Source organism: Mastomys coucha, unplaced genomic scaffold, assembly GCF_008632895.1.
Source record: "Mastomys coucha isolate ucsf_1 unplaced genomic scaffold, UCSF_Mcou_1 pScaffold20, whole genome shotgun sequence".
Lineage (NCBI taxonomy): Eukaryota > Metazoa > Chordata > Mammalia > Rodentia > Muridae > Mastomys > Mastomys coucha.
The window spans coordinates 29,592,928-29,610,644 of record NW_022196903.1 but is presented as its reverse complement, the minus strand read 5'-3'; the positions used below and the strand labels follow the sequence as shown (position 1 = coordinate 29,610,644).

The 17,717-nt window shown below is 42.2% G+C and overlaps 1 protein-coding gene across 6 annotated transcripts in view; it reads right to left on the bottom strand.

The window, feature by feature from the left end:
* Cald1 (caldesmon 1) overlaps positions 1 to 10,940 on the bottom strand; it is a 175,144-nt gene extending 164,204 nt beyond the window's left edge. For 3 of the 6 annotated variants that reach the window (XM_031381492.1, XM_031381491.1, XM_031381494.1), the window contains exon 1: positions 9,367 to 9,703. The gene's annotated coding sequence lies outside the window, so the exon portion shown is untranslated. Of the gene's footprint in view, positions 1 to 9,366; positions 9,704 to 10,916 lie in introns of those variants that run through there. The other 3 variants (XM_031381493.1, XM_031381497.1, XM_031381499.1) reach the window with 3 other exon arrangements.
* Between the last annotated feature and the right edge of the window lie 6,777 nt (positions 10,941 to 17,717).

Here is a 17,717-nt window from a genome sequence, read left to right as displayed (position 1 = left end):
TCTCTCTCTCTCTCTCTCTCTCTCTCTCTCTCTCTCTCTCTCTCTCTCTCTCCCCTAGCCCCTCATCTTCCTTTCCCCTCCCTTCCTTCTTTTCTTTCCATTTCCCATTCCAGGTCTAAATCATTGAAAAAAAATTTTCTATCTATAAAAAAAAATGTAGCCTTAGGAACAATGAAATGATTTAACCATATTACATAACGAATTCTTAGACTGTAAAAGGCAGCTCCAGGCCTATTAATAAGGGCAAAGGTAACCGGTGGGGTGAGGATGACAGTGGAGGCTATCTTCTGCAGAGCAGAGAGATCCATGCTTCAGAGATAGCCCCAGTGAGAATGTGGGCTTGCCAACCTGAATGAGGATGTCCTAGAACTTGTATCTACTGGTCTCTGTCTTCCTTCCTGGAAAGCCCAAACATTAAAGAAATCCACCCTGTCCCCCCTTCCATCTACATGAAGGTCAAGGAGAAGCAATATGGGAAAGTGTGTGGCAAAGGGCAGGGGTTAGAAAGGGAGTCACAGGCCTACAGAGAGCCTCCATGGGCAATCACAGTAGATAACCAAGAATGTGTAATCCAGTATCAATCATGTTCAATGTAGTTTGGAATTAGTAGTTCTAACACCACATGCGTTTTCACTGGATAGACTCAGTAGATATAACTGATCACCAGAGGTCAGATAATAGCAGAATTATCTATTCTAATAGGAGCTAATTAGGAAAGGATGGATTTTTATATTTTGAATATAATATTTGAATATAATATTGAATATCATACATACAGAATGATGTGCTTATATGGTCAACTTTAAAATACTGGTCATATTTTACAACTAGCTCTCCAAATTCTCAAAAGTTTAACTTGGAGAGCTACTCTCAACTTGGAAAGAGAGGACAGTGACAGAGAGAGGGGATGCTGGGTACAACAGGGGGAGCTAATCCTTTTTAGCTTCTCTTCCACAAGCTCTGCCCCCATGTGCACACCGGAAGCTCTTGTAAAGCAAACATCTTTCGTGCAAAACCAGAAACCGCTGATCCTGATCATCTGTTTTTTGTTTTTTGTTTTTTTTTTTTCATTTTTTCAATTCTTTTTTTCTTTCTTTTTTTTTGAATTTGTGGAGGGGGGAAGGGCACACGCCATGGCACATGTGTGGAGTACAGAGGACAACTTGCTGAGTTGGTTTGCTCCACTGTGTGGATACTGGGAATTGAACTCAGGTTTTCAGGATTGAAGGGAAGTGCCTTGACCCACTGTACCACCCTGTCAGCCCAATCCTGGCATTCTTAGTGGACCAGGTCAATCATGTGAGAAATGAAGCTGTAAAATCTTTAGTGAATGTTGTATGTATATTCTGTGCTCAGAATATGGTGCGCTCTTTCCACTCCAAGCCACCGAATGCCAGAAGAACCTTGAACTTTCTGCCATGCAAAGACAAACTTGTCCCTGGTTGCCCAAATGCTCCTTGAAGGGGCCTCCTAGAAGAGCATCTAAGCCAGGACCTGGGCAAGCTCCAACTTTGGGGGGGTTGGGGGTGTGGAGTACAGGATGCATCTCATTTGGGATTTGTTATCCTTACCACAAAAAGGAAAGCAAGAAAGACATGAGGACAGACAGACAGACAGACAGACACACACACACACACACACACACACACTCACTCAGAGAGAGAGAGAGAGGGAGAGAGAGAGAATATACTTTTGTTTTTTCTGCTAAAGGAACTAGCTGAAGTAACTGATCTTTAAAGTTGTTCAAAGACATAAATACTTATAAAGAGAAAAAATTCTCAGAGTCGCCCCTCCCCCAAGGCCTAAATTCCACTTAGTAACAGTGGCTGGAACGAGACGTGGAAACACCATGAGAAATTTTACTCTTCCCACATTTCCAGTGCAAACTTCACAAAAGCAAACACTGGAAATCTCGTCAGCAAGCTCGACCTTATGGGAGTGATAGTTTTGTGCTTAGCCAAAAAAAAAAAAAAAAAAAAAAAAAAAAAAAAAAAAAAAAAAAAAAAAGACAGAGGAAGATGGAGCAGTTTCAGATAAATACTTCAGCGCATTTCCAAAGAGGCTTGGCGAAATGGAGTATTTGGGATACACAGCTGTAACTTTTAGGGGGGAAAATCATCTAAACAAAAATAGGTTTCTGAGGAATAATGAACTCCATCATGTGCCATAAATTACTGCAAACAACAGTGACCAGAATTATTTCTGAGGCAGGATGTTTCATCAGAGCCTGGAAGGAGCTTTTACAAACTGCAGATGCCTGAACCCCACTCCAGCAAGACCTACTGAATTGGAACCCCCAGGGCTGGGTCAAAAGGCTCCAAAATTGATTCTGGTTGTGATGCTGCCTAAGAACTACGGATGTAGGCTGACTGAACCTGTGAATCTCTGAAGTGGAGCGTCTCCCCTTATCCGGAACCACTTGGGACTTCAAAGCTGTGTGCGCCAGAATTATCTCTACCACTAACAAAGGACACGATCGTGGTCAACTCAGGAGACACTGATAAAGATACTGATCTTCATCTGTGCTAGGGATCAAACTCAAGGCCTTATGCATTCTAGGCAAGTGACATGCCACTGAACTACATCCACAAGCCCAGCTCCTTTATGTTTTTTTTCCTTAAGATGCTCAAATTTCTTGATGTTCTTTCCTATGCACAATAGTAAATAGTACATGTCACAGGTCCAGGACTGGGAAAATAAAATAAATAAATAATAAATAAATATATGTAGAAGCAACTATAAATGCAATTATTCCTTAATAATTGAGCCTCTCATCATCATAATGTAGCTCTATAATTAGAAAAATGGTAGCACAAAAATGTTCTGGGGAGAGTTACCTACTTACTCAGTCTGCCAAAATCACTTCCTGTGTGTATAGATATGTTTATCTCTTTGCAACATGTGGCCTCCTAGAGATCAGTTCCGGGGGTTAGGAACCTATAGATTGTATTGATGATGCGCCAAGCATGACTCTTCTGCAGCCAAGGCTCTTTCTGTGATCTTTGTCAACAGTAGTATTTTCCACCTTGGACTTGGCCACAGTGTAGGAAATCATCATAACAATTGGGTAGACCAAGTATGCACTTCCTCAGCTAACAAACTTCCCAGAGTACTGGCATCTTAAAAATCCCATGAACTTTTACTCTCTTTAGACAGGTGCTTCCTCCCATCCCTGCATACAGATGCTCCAAACACTAGAATGCATACTTGTATGCAGCTCCATTTCCTTGTCCATACCCACCTACAGATAGCCTATCTGGTCCTTGTTTGTTTGGCTCTCCTGGCCTGGCCATTGATACTCATGCCTGAGTGTATATTTGTCAATGTTTATTTGAAGAGGGGCCCAGAATAGAGCAATGTGGTTGGAACTGAGAGAGTGTAAGGCATCTGTTCCCTTTCTTGATCATGGGAACGTTGGGTGAACGAGAGGCAGAGAGGTCAATATCACTCAGATCACAAATTCCATTGGTTACAAATATATTAGCATAATGTATTTGGTTCACTAAAGAACTGTGATTTACCCTGAGATAAATGAGGTTTCTTGTATGCTTGTGTAGTACGTGTGCAGGTGTGTGGTGGTGGCACGTGCACATGCATGCCCCTGCAAAGAACAAGGGAGCATGTCAAGTGGTCTCTATCATTGCTTTATTTCTTTGAGGCAGGTGTCTCACTGGATCTGTAGCTAGAATGGCAGTCAGCAAGCCCCAGAGATTCCCCCAGCCCTGCCTTTAATGGTGGTTGGATTACAGGTTCCTGGTTATGCTGGGAATTTAAACTCATGCGTGTACAGCAAGCATTCATACCAACTGAGGCAACTCCCTAGATCCCTAATTTTTCTTTATTAAAATTGTTAAGTTGTTAATTTACTGATTGGAAAGATAGACCTCATTCAGGGGAGGAGCTATAGCAAAGCAGTGGTTTATAAAAAGACACAAAGCTTTTTGCCAACAACAAAGCTCATGTTATTTTTCTCTAGAGTTTTTTTAAAAAAGGATGATGTTTTACTTTTCCATTACTAGTGGTGTCAACTTCAAGATGACCTTTCTTGAGGTTGGCTTACCATGCCATATGAAGATGGTCATTAAGAAGGACATGAGCTGCCGGGCAGTAGTAGCACATGCCTTTAACCCCAGCACTTGGGAATCCAAGGCAGGCAGATTTCTGAGTTCAAGGCCAGCCTGGTCTACAGAGTGAGTTCCAGGACAGCCAGGGCTAATACAGAGAAACTCTGTCTGGAAAAACGATATGAGCCCCACGTTGGACGTTTTTGCCTATCCACAAACTCATTCGCATGGAAACTTGAAGTGATAGCCATTGAGAGCTATTGGTCATTCCAGGTGTTTGCCTCTTCACCCAACCTTCTCTTCAACTTAAATTAACTCTCCCTAGCTTTTCTTAACTCAAGGATGATTCCCTGGTAGGGGTAGGGCAGCCGCCAGACTCATTGAGTAATACACAGAGATACTCCAGAGCCTTTGACCATCTGCTCTGCTAAGGGACCTGAGCCAATCAAATGTCTTTTTCCCTACTTTGACCTGAAGCATGCAAGGAATTTTCCAGGTGGTAGAACAGCTGCCTAGAGTAGCCAAGTGCATGTGAATTGGAACACAGAGTTGAGAGCCACAGTTCCCTGCTGGCGTCCTTGACCCACCTGGATTTTAACCCCATCCTCTGTGGAACCGAGCCCTGTTTGGCTTCTGGATCTTGGACCCATTTATTATTACACCTATATTTTATAGCCCTGTCTTTTTTACTTGAACCACTGACTCTTGACAGAAGGGCCCACTGGTCCCGATTCTGTGTCAAGTCTTCTCCCGTGCTTCACCACACTGACTTGTTGAGGGAGGTCCCAGTCTTTTACTATTTCTCCTTCTTTCCCTTACACTCAGCTGGCTAGAAGTCATGACAATGCTTACTTTGGCTTCTCTATCCTTTCCAGCTGAGACTGCCCTCTGGATTCCACCTTTGACAAATGGCCCTTGTCCCTACTGTCCCTTCACCTTGATCCTGCCCATAGGTGTCCTGTCATTGGCCCATAAGTGGAGTCTAACTAGATCCCCAGCAAAATGTCTTGGGAGACAAGAGAGGATGTCCTGTGTGGGCTTAAGAGGAACTAATTATGTACTCTTGCTTAATATGTTCCTCTCCAAGTAAAATGATTTCCTGGTGGTCAAGTACTTTCATCCGCATACTCACAGAGCTGTGCCAGAAGCCTCAGGAGACAAAATGTAAACAGTATCAATCTACCATCATTGCAGCATATGTGTGAAAAAAAAAACCATCAAAAACACGCATGAAGATGGACACCTGTGAGGAACACCCAATTCACAAAGTCCAACCGTTCCTCACTGCTGCTTAGCAATCCTTTTATTAATCTCTTGTTGTTCTCTTGGAATCTACTTGCCAGCAGTCATTTCTGAATATTTCTAACCCCGACAAACTTCCTATTGAAAACCACTTCTTCCCTGGATATGGGTCTCCTTTTCTTTGGAATGGGGGCACACTCCTCCTTCATATCTGTATGCTCCTATCCATTTCCCCCCACCAGATCTGAGAAACAAGAGACACTCCTGAGCTGGGTATAGAGGCCCGCCCACATCTGTAACCCCAGCACTCACCTGGGAAGCTGAGGCAGGAGGAGGTTTGTGAGTTTCTAAGCAGACTAGATTAGCTAGCGTGAGATGCTATTTGAAGCTATCTGAAACTTTTCTCTCTCAGCTTGAAGACAACTGGGCTGTGCCCTATCTGCTTGACACTCGAGGCTGTCTGGTTCTCAATCTAGAGCTGAGCTCCTGGTGACTTCCAGCTCAGGAAATTTAAGAAAGTTCCATGTCTGCTTAGGAGAAGGGAGACCTGAACCTCTAAGGCACAAGGATGCTAGGGTGGCACCGGGCCTTAGTTAAAATTGAGAATACTAAACAACGAAGCCAGCATAGGTGAGAGGCATAGCTCCTGGAGAAATCTGGTCTCAATAAGGACAGAAACTCCAGCCAGGTGCAGCTGGTTACCTCATCCTGCCTACAAGGCCCAGGCATGACAAGCTGGGATTAATTCCATCCTTTTGGCTGGAGGCAAAGAAGCCACCTCATTTACTAAGGCCTGTCTGCTGTCAGCACTTTGTCGTTGGTCTGTCCACCTGGTTCCTCACATTTCCTGGTTCCTGGATATGGCTCTGCACCAGATAGCCTACCCTGTTTTGCCTTCTGTTATCTGTCTCCTCCCTGGTCTCTGATCTACGAAGCCAAATTTCAGATAACCTTGGGATAGACCAGCTTCCTAAGGTTCTAAGATCAGGGTTCTAGAGAGTGCTATGTAATATTTCTTAAATAGGAGGAAGGAGGAGAGATCTTCAGGGAAGGTAAGAAATGATGGTAACTACCCAAGAGTTAGCATAACAGCCATAAGATTCAAACTGGAAGTAGTTTAGACTCTATAGGCCTATTGGGAGAAGAGACAAAACCTAAACCTGCCATCTCATTTGGACATCTTAATCACTATGGGAAGGAAGAGAGGCATGCTGATGGCCATGCCAGGAGAGGCCAAAGAGTTGATAGCATCCTTAGAGGTCAGGGTTATTTAAGCAAAGGAACCAAAACTAGAATCAAGCTCTCACTTTGGAGCTCATGAGTTAAGCCTCAACTAAGAGTATCTCTTTAAATGAGCAGCTCCCCCAGCCTCTGAGCATCTAGATCGGCTTGACAGATGAAGGGCTTTCTGTTAAGAAGCTAATGGTGCTATTTTGAGACTCTGAGAGATTTACCCAGAAAAATGCCTCCTTAAAGTTTGAAGATTCTTTTGGCAGCATCTCCTTAACCTCCTCCCCAGGCCAACCATGTCATTTGCATTCCGCTTTGTCAGCATTTCACCCCCCACCCCCAACCATGGCCTCACCCCACCACATTTCCAAGCCATGTGACAGACACCAGGCGGATGGAGAGCCTGTAAAACTCTTCTCATGTTCCTCTCTATGTCACTTTTTGTCTCAGTGAAGAGCAACTAACCAGTCTTCACACTATGGTGAATGATATATGGACTGGATTGTGTGAGTTTTCAAGAAAGGCTTATACCCAAACTAGATTCCGGAACTTTCTATGGCACACCTCTAAACCAACCTATTCTACCTGCAGAGAACAGATAAGACTTGGGACTAGTGAGGAACCAAGGAGAATGGGGAGGAGCCCCAGTTGTCAGGAAATCCATTCAGGTGTCTCCTTTAAGCCCTTGAATCTGAAATCAGAGCCTGTGTCTTCTCTCTCTCTCTCTCTCTCTCTCTCTCTCTCTCTCTCTCTCTCTCTGTCTCTCTCTGTGGGGGGGTGAGTGGCGGGGGTGTAAAAAAATCACATGCCTAGTGCAATCTTCGATTTGGATGTTTTAAACTGCACATTCTGTTGACTTTCAAAAATGGTAACAACCCCACACTTAACCTGTAAGCTAGTTAAGTACACACATTCCTCGTGTATTATTCTAAGATCTATTCTTTTCGGCAATTTTTTTCACCCAGAGTTTCGCCTTTATGTTTTTCATTAGATGATTTTAATAGAATAAAAGTTTCCAGGCTGTGGCTTCATTGAGCTCTGTCTACCTCCCTGTTAGGGAAACCTCTCCCAGATTGTTCTTCACCGGAAGGAAGTAGCATCAAGAGCGGCCTGCCGTTCACCATGAACTGAAAACCCTCAGTCTGTGCGTAGAGAACACATACGGTGTTATTTCAGAAAATGTGTTTTTGTAGTGTTTGGGGGTGGGGAGCACATGAGGGGGATGGGAGAAACTGGCCATGGAGAAAATGAACTTTCAGCGACTCCAGGATGTTGGTTTCAAAATGGAATTTATCCTCAAATCCAAGAATAAAGATTTTCTTCCAAACTGTGTTCCCTTCATGGTTTAGAGTTCTTGAGAAAGAAATTGCTCTCCGTGTTCTTATGGACATTACAAACTCCCGTACAGAGTTTGGAACTTGATGTCGTCTTCCGAGGAAGGACAATAGTCGAGCAGAGCGAGTGATTGCCTGCAGCCTTTCCCTCACACTTACTCAGAGCTGTTCCAGGGAAAGAAACTCACAGGGCAGTCTGTTCTCATGTGTCACTTCTCAAGAAATTATCCCCATACTTCTAAACACAAGGATTGCTTAGCAAGTCTCAACCGCAAGGCATCATAGTCTATGGCAAACATAAATGGAAGCAGTCATCAGTCATCTGGAAACGCTAGACCTTACTATGAGTGTTCTTTTTCAAATGGTCAGACTTCCTCTTCTTCTGCAGGGCACCTTGTCTTCAGTAAGTTCTAGTCCACATGTCTGGTTTTGCCTAACGCTAAGGGATGGGCTGTGCTGCTTCCATTTACAGCTCCATGGACAGAGCCTCGTCACCAGCAGGGATCTGGGAATACCAAGCACTTTGTTCTCTATTTCTGACCATGTATTGCCACGGCACTGAAACTCCTCCGCCCTTTACAATCGGCTCTTTCTAAAAGGAATTACCGACTATTACCAACTTGCAATTCTGTTTGAGATGCCCAAATACGTCTGTCTGGAAATAAAAGCTCCTTCCCTTCCTTTCTGGAACATTCCTCCACGGCTCCTATCTTTTCAGACCCTCGGGGGGCATACTTTCCAACAGAAATTAAGATTTCTCAAGAAATATTTTGGTAGGCAGTTAACCGTGATTTCTACATACACGCCCACTCCTGCACACATTCTCTTGCTGCTTCGGGTTTATAGAAAACAGACACGGTAGGCATCCTCTGTTTCAGCAAATAGCGGATGAGTGGCACGATGAGTTGGTGCTAGTGGTGGAACTCTGACCTTATTTCTTTACATCTCTGAAAACCCACTTCTAAAATCCTGGTAGCAGAGTAAGAGCAACCCATTACTTAGCTTAAAACAAAAACCAAAACCACAACAAAACAAAACAAACATTCTTTGTCTTAACAACGTAAAAAGCTGTTGCTGTTATTTTTTAATTAAAACCCGAATCCTCTTTAAATGTCTGCTGACAGAAGATGGGAAAGAAACTTGCTAAAGGTTTCTTTAGAAGTCCGCTCGCTGATGCCGGCCTGAGGACTGCAGGTACAGTCCACATCCACCTTGGAAACAAAAGCACATCCTAGGAAAAGGCACCCGTGCTCCCGGATCCTGTCACCATGAACGAGCTTTACCTTTGTACCATCTCTAGAAATAAAACTTGACGTTTCATCACATTGACCTTCTGGGAACAGGTCAGGAAGCCCAGGCTGGCTTTGGGAATTTACGTCGTCTGTTGCCTGCCTCGAAAGATTTTGCAGATCCATTCCTTAGCCAGGAATGTTGCCTGAAACCTGTAGAGCAGCTCCCGCTTCCCCGAAGGGGGAGAAAGAAAGACTGTGTCTTACCTCTAGGGCAGCAGCTTCTTCCTAACAGGGATGTCCTGCTGTCTGAAAGCAAGGATTCCTTTAAGCAACCCAGCAAGGGAGCAGGCAGGCAGGCAGGCAGGCAGGCAGCCTAATGCACACTGCTCAATTCAATAAAACTGCAGACCGCCCTTCCTTGGCCCCTCCCAGAAGTCCATGCTAAGCGAACACATACCCCCTATGTTTACAGTCAGCAGGCGGTGGTATGCATTGTCCTGTAGTTTTTCTAATAGGCAGCCAGTGACGACACCCTGGCCAAGGTGATGCTGTCTGCCCGTGCAGATGCCTGTCATTCCCTAGGCATGCTCAGGATATCACTCATCAGAAAAACCAAGTCCTAAAAAGCTTGAAACTGTGAGCAGGCTGCCAAAACCAGCCGGCTCCATGCCCTTTTTTGGTTATCCTAAGCGGGGCCTCCTGGAAGCAGATCCATTGTCAGGAACAATCATAAGAAACGTTAATCTTGGAGAAAGAGGCAGTCTTGTAGAACACAAATAGAGCTTTAGAAAGAAAGTACAGTCCAGGAAACAATAAGTGGACAGTTAGACATGCTTATGGGAGTGAGGTTGGGGGTGGGAGGAGACATTTTAGTTAAAGAAGCCTTAATAGTGTATTTTTTTTTCAAAGCTGTTTCATTACAAAATAAATTTAAATCATTACATGAATTAAAAACCTGAAGTGGATAAGAAGCAGGTCTGCTGTCCAGGCTAAGTTCTAGCCTAGAATATGTCTATGTGTGTTATGGAAACAACTGACAAAAAGTATAAATAAAATGTATCGGTCTTTCTAGTACATAATGTTGGCTGGGGGGGCGGGGGGGGAGGTGAAGCCAGAAGCTAGCAAATGGGGTCCTAAGCTTTAGAGAGCTTCATTGGCTTTTCCCACTAACACCCATCTTCCTTGCTTTCCTCTGTCTTGGCAACATGGAGATTGTACTAAAAATGGGTAAAAAACAAATGTGCAGAGAACGACATGGAGAAACTTCGTATCTGCTTTGGGGCAGGTATAGACATGCCCGCACAGGTGACATAGATGTCCTAGAACATTCTAGAAAGCCTGCGCTAGGGGAGAGTGAGCCCTGAAAGATGCTGAGTTACAATGCAGGTCACTGGCTCACACATGCATCCAATTGTGGTCTTGTATTCTTTGGAATTCATTCAGTCGGTACTTAGCTTTTAAGAAAAATTGGAATACTTACTGTTTGTCAGGCCTGGGGCTTAGCACAAAATCCATGTTTCATTTCTGATACTGTCTCATCACTGACCAAGAAGTTTTAAATATTTTCCCTGGCTAATTACAAGTCCAGAAGCTCAATCAACACATACAGTCTCACCGAAAAATCCTTTTTTAATGAAGATCTGATGTAAAAGCTGTCTCTATTCAGGAAGCAGCCCCTGCCCTTTGTGCTTCCTTGAGGATGCTTGGGAAGCAGTTGGTCCATATGGGTGAGTTTCTTCTCCAGCCCCCAGTTTTTAACCAGTCACCCAGAGACATCTACATAGATCTACATACTTCTTAGGGAGGCAACTTACCTCCTCTGCTCTTCTTGCTTTCTTCTACTAAACAGCGACAAAAAAGTTACAGCGAAGACTACTGGGTCCAGGGAGAGTGGGACTTAAAGCATCCTGAACCAGAACTCAGAATGTACTTTCCCAGACACACAAGATAAATAACTTGTTGGTGGGAACCACACTGTTAATGTTGCATATCAAGTTCACCGTAGCTCAACCAGGCATCCATGAACACAGCCACGTTCAAAATTGTTCTTTTGGGAAACCTTTTTCTGATCCCAGATAAATGATCTGAAAATAAACTTTTTGGATCGTCGCCACTTTGGCAGCTGGGGAAATCCTGTATCTGGCTGGACAGGTTGAAAGACAAATACTTCTTAGTCTGGCAAAAGACTGAACTTGAAGACAATAGCAGACAGACATGAGTTTCTTCAAACATCTCAATCACATCGATACGACCTCTGCCCAGGGATTTTTCTGGGTGCACGAACTCAAGGCTGAGTTAGAGAGGGCCATGTGAAAGTGTTATTATCCACAGCTGGTGCAGAAGACAGCCTGAGTAACATACTCTCCACTCATGCCTGGAATGCCCCTTGGGTGACCGGTGACATCTTGTAGTCCATGAGGACTATGTTTTGTTGTCTTTATTATGTTATTTTAAGTACCAGCTTCCCAGAGGAAAGAGAAGTTGCGCTACAAAAGGGGGAAATATTATCAACGGGAAACATGGAAGGGATGAGCGTGCTGCATGGTTTATAAAAGATAAACAGCTGAATGTTTTGGGTTATGCCTTTTGGGGGAAAGAAGTCCGCTTCTCTAGATAAATTCTAGACACTTCATATATGGAGTATAGCACATGGAGAGCCATCAAGTCCATTTTACATATCTGTAGTAGAACCGCTGTAGAAGAACTATAGATTCAACACATTTTGTGTAAATGAATCATAATAGAGAAAATAAGCTTTGTCTTTAAAAGAAAACAGAAATGTTAAAAAGAAAAGTGACAAAAAAACATGTTTACATATTGCCCAATCTCTGCCATGAGGATTTCACTTCCATTGTATTTACTTTTTCCAATTTATACACGTGTGTGTATAAATGTATGTACACACACGTACACACACACTCATACACACACACACACAATTTATAATGGACATTCCTGTGAAATATATTTCCCAGTAGTATCATCCCAGATAGAGAACAGTTTATCTATCGCGGGACTTAGTCAACCATAATAGATGTAAAGAGACTTTTAGAAACATTTTCATGACACCTTATACATTTTTTTCTTCTTTGGTTCCTAGAGCTTGCTGTCATACTGATCAGCAGCTGCAACTATGTTTTGTTTGTGACTTGACTTTGAAAAATAAAAGCAGGCTGTGCTTTTTTTTTCATTCAAAACAGGAATCCACCTCCCTTAGTTCATTAAAAAAAAAATAGACATTATTTTAATTTTCAAGAAATCTACTTTATTGAACAGACAAGAGGGTTTTTTTTTAAGGCTGAATACTCCTTCTCACATTTTTTTGGTCAAATGAAATCTTTCCAGACTCCCAAGCTTATAAAATGAGAGTCTTGTCATAGAAATTAGATAACAAAGTATACACACAAAGTATACACAGAGACATACCCTCAAAAAGACAGTGAGTAGGAGTTTAGAGTAGCTAACTGCAGAGAATGCAGAGAGGGTCCAAAATCTGAAGTGTTTAAAAAGGAAAAATCATCTAAGATAAGGGATAATATTTGTAGAAAATATAAATAAATTAATAACTATTTGTAGAAAATTCTAAGAAAACTGAGAATAAAATCTTTATGAACACCCTGAGAGACATCTAGCAGTAATATATAGAGCATATCATGTTTCATGAGGATATGTTAAAAGTGACTTCATTATAATTACTAAAAAGACAAGAATCACCACTGTCCCTTTTATGAAAGAGAAGAATGAGCCATTAGAGTAGTTAAAAAAAAAAAAAAAAACCAAACCAACAAACAAACAAAAACAAAACAAAACAAAAAACAGGAAATGTATCTATTTGCTATGATAACGCTATTTGTGTAGAAAATTGAAGAGAATCATTCTAGTTTACATTCTGTTGCCTTGATAAAACTTTGAACAAGACCAGGAAGGAGAGGGCTTATTTAGTTTAGAGTTTATAGGACATCTCACAGGGAAGCCAGGGCTGGAAAGAACAGAAACCTGAAGACAGTAAATGAAGCCAAGACCACAATAGAATACTGCTCACCTGCTTGCTCAGCTACATTGCTTCTAAGGTCCAGGTCCACCTCCTGCCTAGGGATGACACCCCCCCTAGTGGGCTAGACCCTCCCTCCATCAATCAATCATGTCCACAGACATGCTTTTGGGTCAATCTGATGGAAGCAATTCTTCTGTTGAGAGTCCCTCTTCCCAGATATGTCAAACTGACATAAATCTAGCTACCAAGATTTATCGTAGTTGATAAAAAGAAAAATTTAGGTCACAAGAATCCAGAGTACCCATAACCAGCCAGTTCTAATCTTTTAAAATAGGAAAATATGTTATTTGTAATTAGAACAAAAAATGTATGTTATCATGAATTAATGTAGTTAAATACATAAAAATACATTAAAAAGTTCCAAACCTAATTTAAGGCCATAAAATACTCAAATAAAACTGGACACTTTAGTCCCAGCCAGATGCTCTTTGTGAGTTCAAGGCCAGCCTGGTCTGCATAACTGAGATCAGCCAAGGTTTCAGAGTAAAAACTTGTCTCAGAAACAAAACAGAAACCAGCAAACAAATAAAAGCAACAGTCATACACACATGATAAACCTCACAGTTGTAATGATATGAAGATATAATTAACTTCACCAATTAAATTCCCAAGTGATAATGGCACATCTGGAAAGCAGAGATCTCAGAACCAGAAATATGATTGTCACAGGGTGGTTCCAGTTAAAGTGGGTCCTACGGGAACACAACTAAGCAAAGGAATTAATAGAAGAAAGTAGAAAACCTATATGCAGACCCAAGGACACACACAAAAATAGTAATAGAAATATGAAAATCAGATGAGGAACAGCTACTGTATGAATAGTGAGGTCACAATTATGCTGACACAATACATGTGTATATGGAATTCTTAACCCACACTGCACTGCAATAAACTGGGTGAGCAATGAAACTGGAGATAGTGAGGAAAAATTATAGGTGAATATTTTAATAGGATATGGAGCATAATAAACAACACACAAATGAAGAAAATGCCATATGGGAAGACATGGTTAAACATGGCTAACTGAATAAACAGCACTTACATATTTCTGTTCCATCTCTCAGCCTAACTCCCCCCACCCCGAAAAAAAAAAAAAAGAAAAGGTAGGAAAGAAGTAAAGACCATAAATAAATCCTACGAGGCAAATGGACCTGGAAAGGAACCAGCAGAGGGCCAGGTTCCAGCCAAATTTCGGAATATGGAAAATGGACAGATGGTTGGTAATTGATTTAACAGTAGAGAGACTGAAAGCTAGCCCTATAAATTGGTATGCCAATGCAAAAAAATGCCAATTCGAGCCTGAGAATCAGGATTCTGAAGTCCGGGAATCTCTGAAGGTGTGGAGTGGAGTAGAAAACACGTTCAGTTCAAAAAGCAGTGTAAAACCCAGATAGCATCCACTCCCTGGGCACAACCAAGTAAATTTCCTCTCAGAACCAGAGGGAAAAGAGGAAGCTGGTTTTCTTTATTCTCTGAAGATAAGTATCAAGCTTTGGGGTAGCAGACAGCAAGACATAACATTCAAGTGAAAACCAATTCCCAGGGACCTTGAACCCCCCCTCAACACACACACACACACACACACACACACACACACACAAACACACACGCGCGCACACACACCCTTTCACCCTGCATGGATCCGAGCCCCCTACCAGTTAGGTTTGTCCTCTGCAGAGGAAATCTGTCTGGAAGATTCCACTCCTGTGAAACTGACATGTTATGAGGACAAGAGGGAGGTTATTGAAAAGGAGAGACGTTTCAGGAACTGAAGACATTTCTGGTTGTTCATTGTTGCTTTTTAGCAAGGCAGGTACAGCAGCTTCCAATCAACTGCTTAAGACCTCACACTAAAACATGAGCATCCAGGGAAGGGAAGGCTTTGTGCAGGAAACAAAAAGCCACCAGAAATGAAGTTCAGCTGGTGATGGCTCAGTGGGTCAGTGGGTGGTGGCACCCAAGTTCCACCCTTTAAACTCCTCCCCTCAGACCCGAGACCTATATTATACATCACAGTGTTTTTATAGTTCATATAAAGTTTTCTGACTTTTTCTCCCCAACTCCCACAGTGAACCCATATGGATCATTATACAGCCCAATATGGATCATGACCTACAGTGCAAGAAGCTGGATCTGTGGCAAAATGGGTTGACTCTAGTTGACAACAATGAACTATTTCAAAATAGTCAGTAGACAGAGCTTCAAACATCCCCAACACAAAGGTATGGTCCGTGTCTGAGGTGGTGTGTATGCCAGTTACCATATTATCTGGCCATCACATAGTGTGTGTGTGTGTGTGTGTGTGTGTGTATGTGTGTGTGTATATGTGTGTGCACGTGTGTATATGTGTGTATATGTGTGTATGTGTGTGTATGTGTGTATGTGTGTGTATGTGTGTGTGTATGTGTGTATGTGTGTGTCTGTGTGTATGTATCTGTGTGTGTGTCTGTGTGTATGTATCTCTGTGTGTGTGTGTATGTTGAGATGATATTCGGGATTCAATAAATATGTACAATAGTATGTGTTATTAACATTGGAGTATACTTTAAATATAAAATCAAGAAGTATTTTTGGGGCTGGAGAGATGGCTCAGCAGTTAAGAGCACTGACTGCTCTTCCAAAGGTCCTGAGTTCAAATCCCAGCAACCACATGGTGGCTCACAACCATCCATAATAAGATCTGATGCCCTCTTCTGGTGCGTCTGAAGACAGCTACAGGGTACTTATGTATAATAATAAGTAAATCTTTTAAAAAAAGGGGGGGTATTTATCCATAAAAAAAAGGCATTTTCAAAGAATAGGAGTGATCTTTTGTAAATAAAATATTGTGGCAAAATTGTTTGAAAATTCAAGGAATAAAAATTCAAGTTTAGGGGAAAAAAATTCCTGCAAAAAAATAGAACAAAGAAAGATGAGGGGAAAAGTAGAGAAAAAATAAAAATAGAGAAATGGGGGGAGGGAAGCTCAGTGGCTAAGAGGGCTTGCTGGGCTCAGTTCCTAGCGCCCATACTAGAGGTTCACAGCTACCTGTAACTCCAGTTCCAGGGCACCTAGCTCTGTCCTCACGGTTGCTAACATGCATATGGTAACATGTATACATGCAGGCATACACACATACATACACATGCATTTTTTAATTAAAAACAAATTCAATGCTTTGTGTTCAGAGAGAGAGAAAGAGTGAGAGAGAGAGAAAGAGAGAGAGAGAGAGAGAGAGAGAGAGAGAGAGAGAGAGGGAGAGAGGGAGGGAGAGAGAGAGAGAATATAAATAGGGGAAAGAAAATAGAGAAACATGATTTCCCCGAACTAAAGGCTACACATTTCTGGCTTCAGAAAGCCTACTGGGCTGGCACAATGTATGGGTGGAATCACACCTATGGCCTCAATATGTGCTCAAAAGTTCTAGTGTTTGGAAACGTAATCCCCCAATTCCTGGGCTAAGGGAACACAAAAGTGGGGACTCTGGGAGGTAACTAAGGTTAGGTGAAGCCATGAGGGGGAGGCCCTTAAGGTGGTGTGAGTGGCTTCTTATGAGACTATGGAGCTAAGATGCCTTCTATGGAGCTAAACACCGCAAGAAAATGCTCACAGATATCAAGCTTTTGACTAGTCAATCCCTAAGCCAATAGTCTCAACCTTCCTAATGTTGTGACCCTTTGATATGGTTCTTCTTGTGGCAGTGACCCCCAACCATAGATTATTTTGATGCTACTTCATAACTGTAATTTTGCTACCATTATGAATTATAATATAAATATCTTATATGTAAATATCTTATACCATTATGAATTATAATGTAAATATCTCATAAGCAATGTAAATATCATATCTTCTTTAGCAACTTACTCTACCTCAGGTTCTCAGGTAAAGAAATGAAAAACAATGTAAGACAAAAATATGTCATTCTGAAGTAATCCAGTTTTTTGAGATTATAGCCTTCCATCAGAAGGGGGGAACTATTACATTAGAAGCTAGAAACCAAAAGATAATAGAAGATGCATCCCTGGGGAGAAAGTGGTGGTGTAGTGATTGTATAGGGAGGTTTCAGGTCCTAGCTGCATGGCTGGGTGAGACAGTAGCCATCAGACACCAGGAAATGGGCACTTTAAGTAGTAGACGAGTTGATGGATTTGGGGGAAAGTCTCGTTAACACAAAAATAAGACGATGGACAATTGAGATCACCATCATTTCAGAAATGACCAGTCTAGTTTTCTTTCCGTCGCTGGGTTAAAACACTGACTACAGCACAGCTTGGCGAGGAGACGGTTTATGTTGGCTCCATCGTTGAGGAAACCCTAGGGCAGGAGCTCAAGGAGGGACCTGGAGGCAAGAACTGAGGGAGACCATGAAGAAATGTTGCTTACTGGCTTGCTCCCCATAGTTTGCTCAGCCTGCTTTCTTATACATCCAAAGACCACATACTCAGAGGTGGCTCCAAGGGCAGTGGGCTGTATCCTTCTAACATCACTCATTAATCAAAACGATACCCCCACAGACTGAACTACAGGCCATTCTCATTGAAGCAATTTCTCAACTAACATTTTCTTTTCCCACAATACC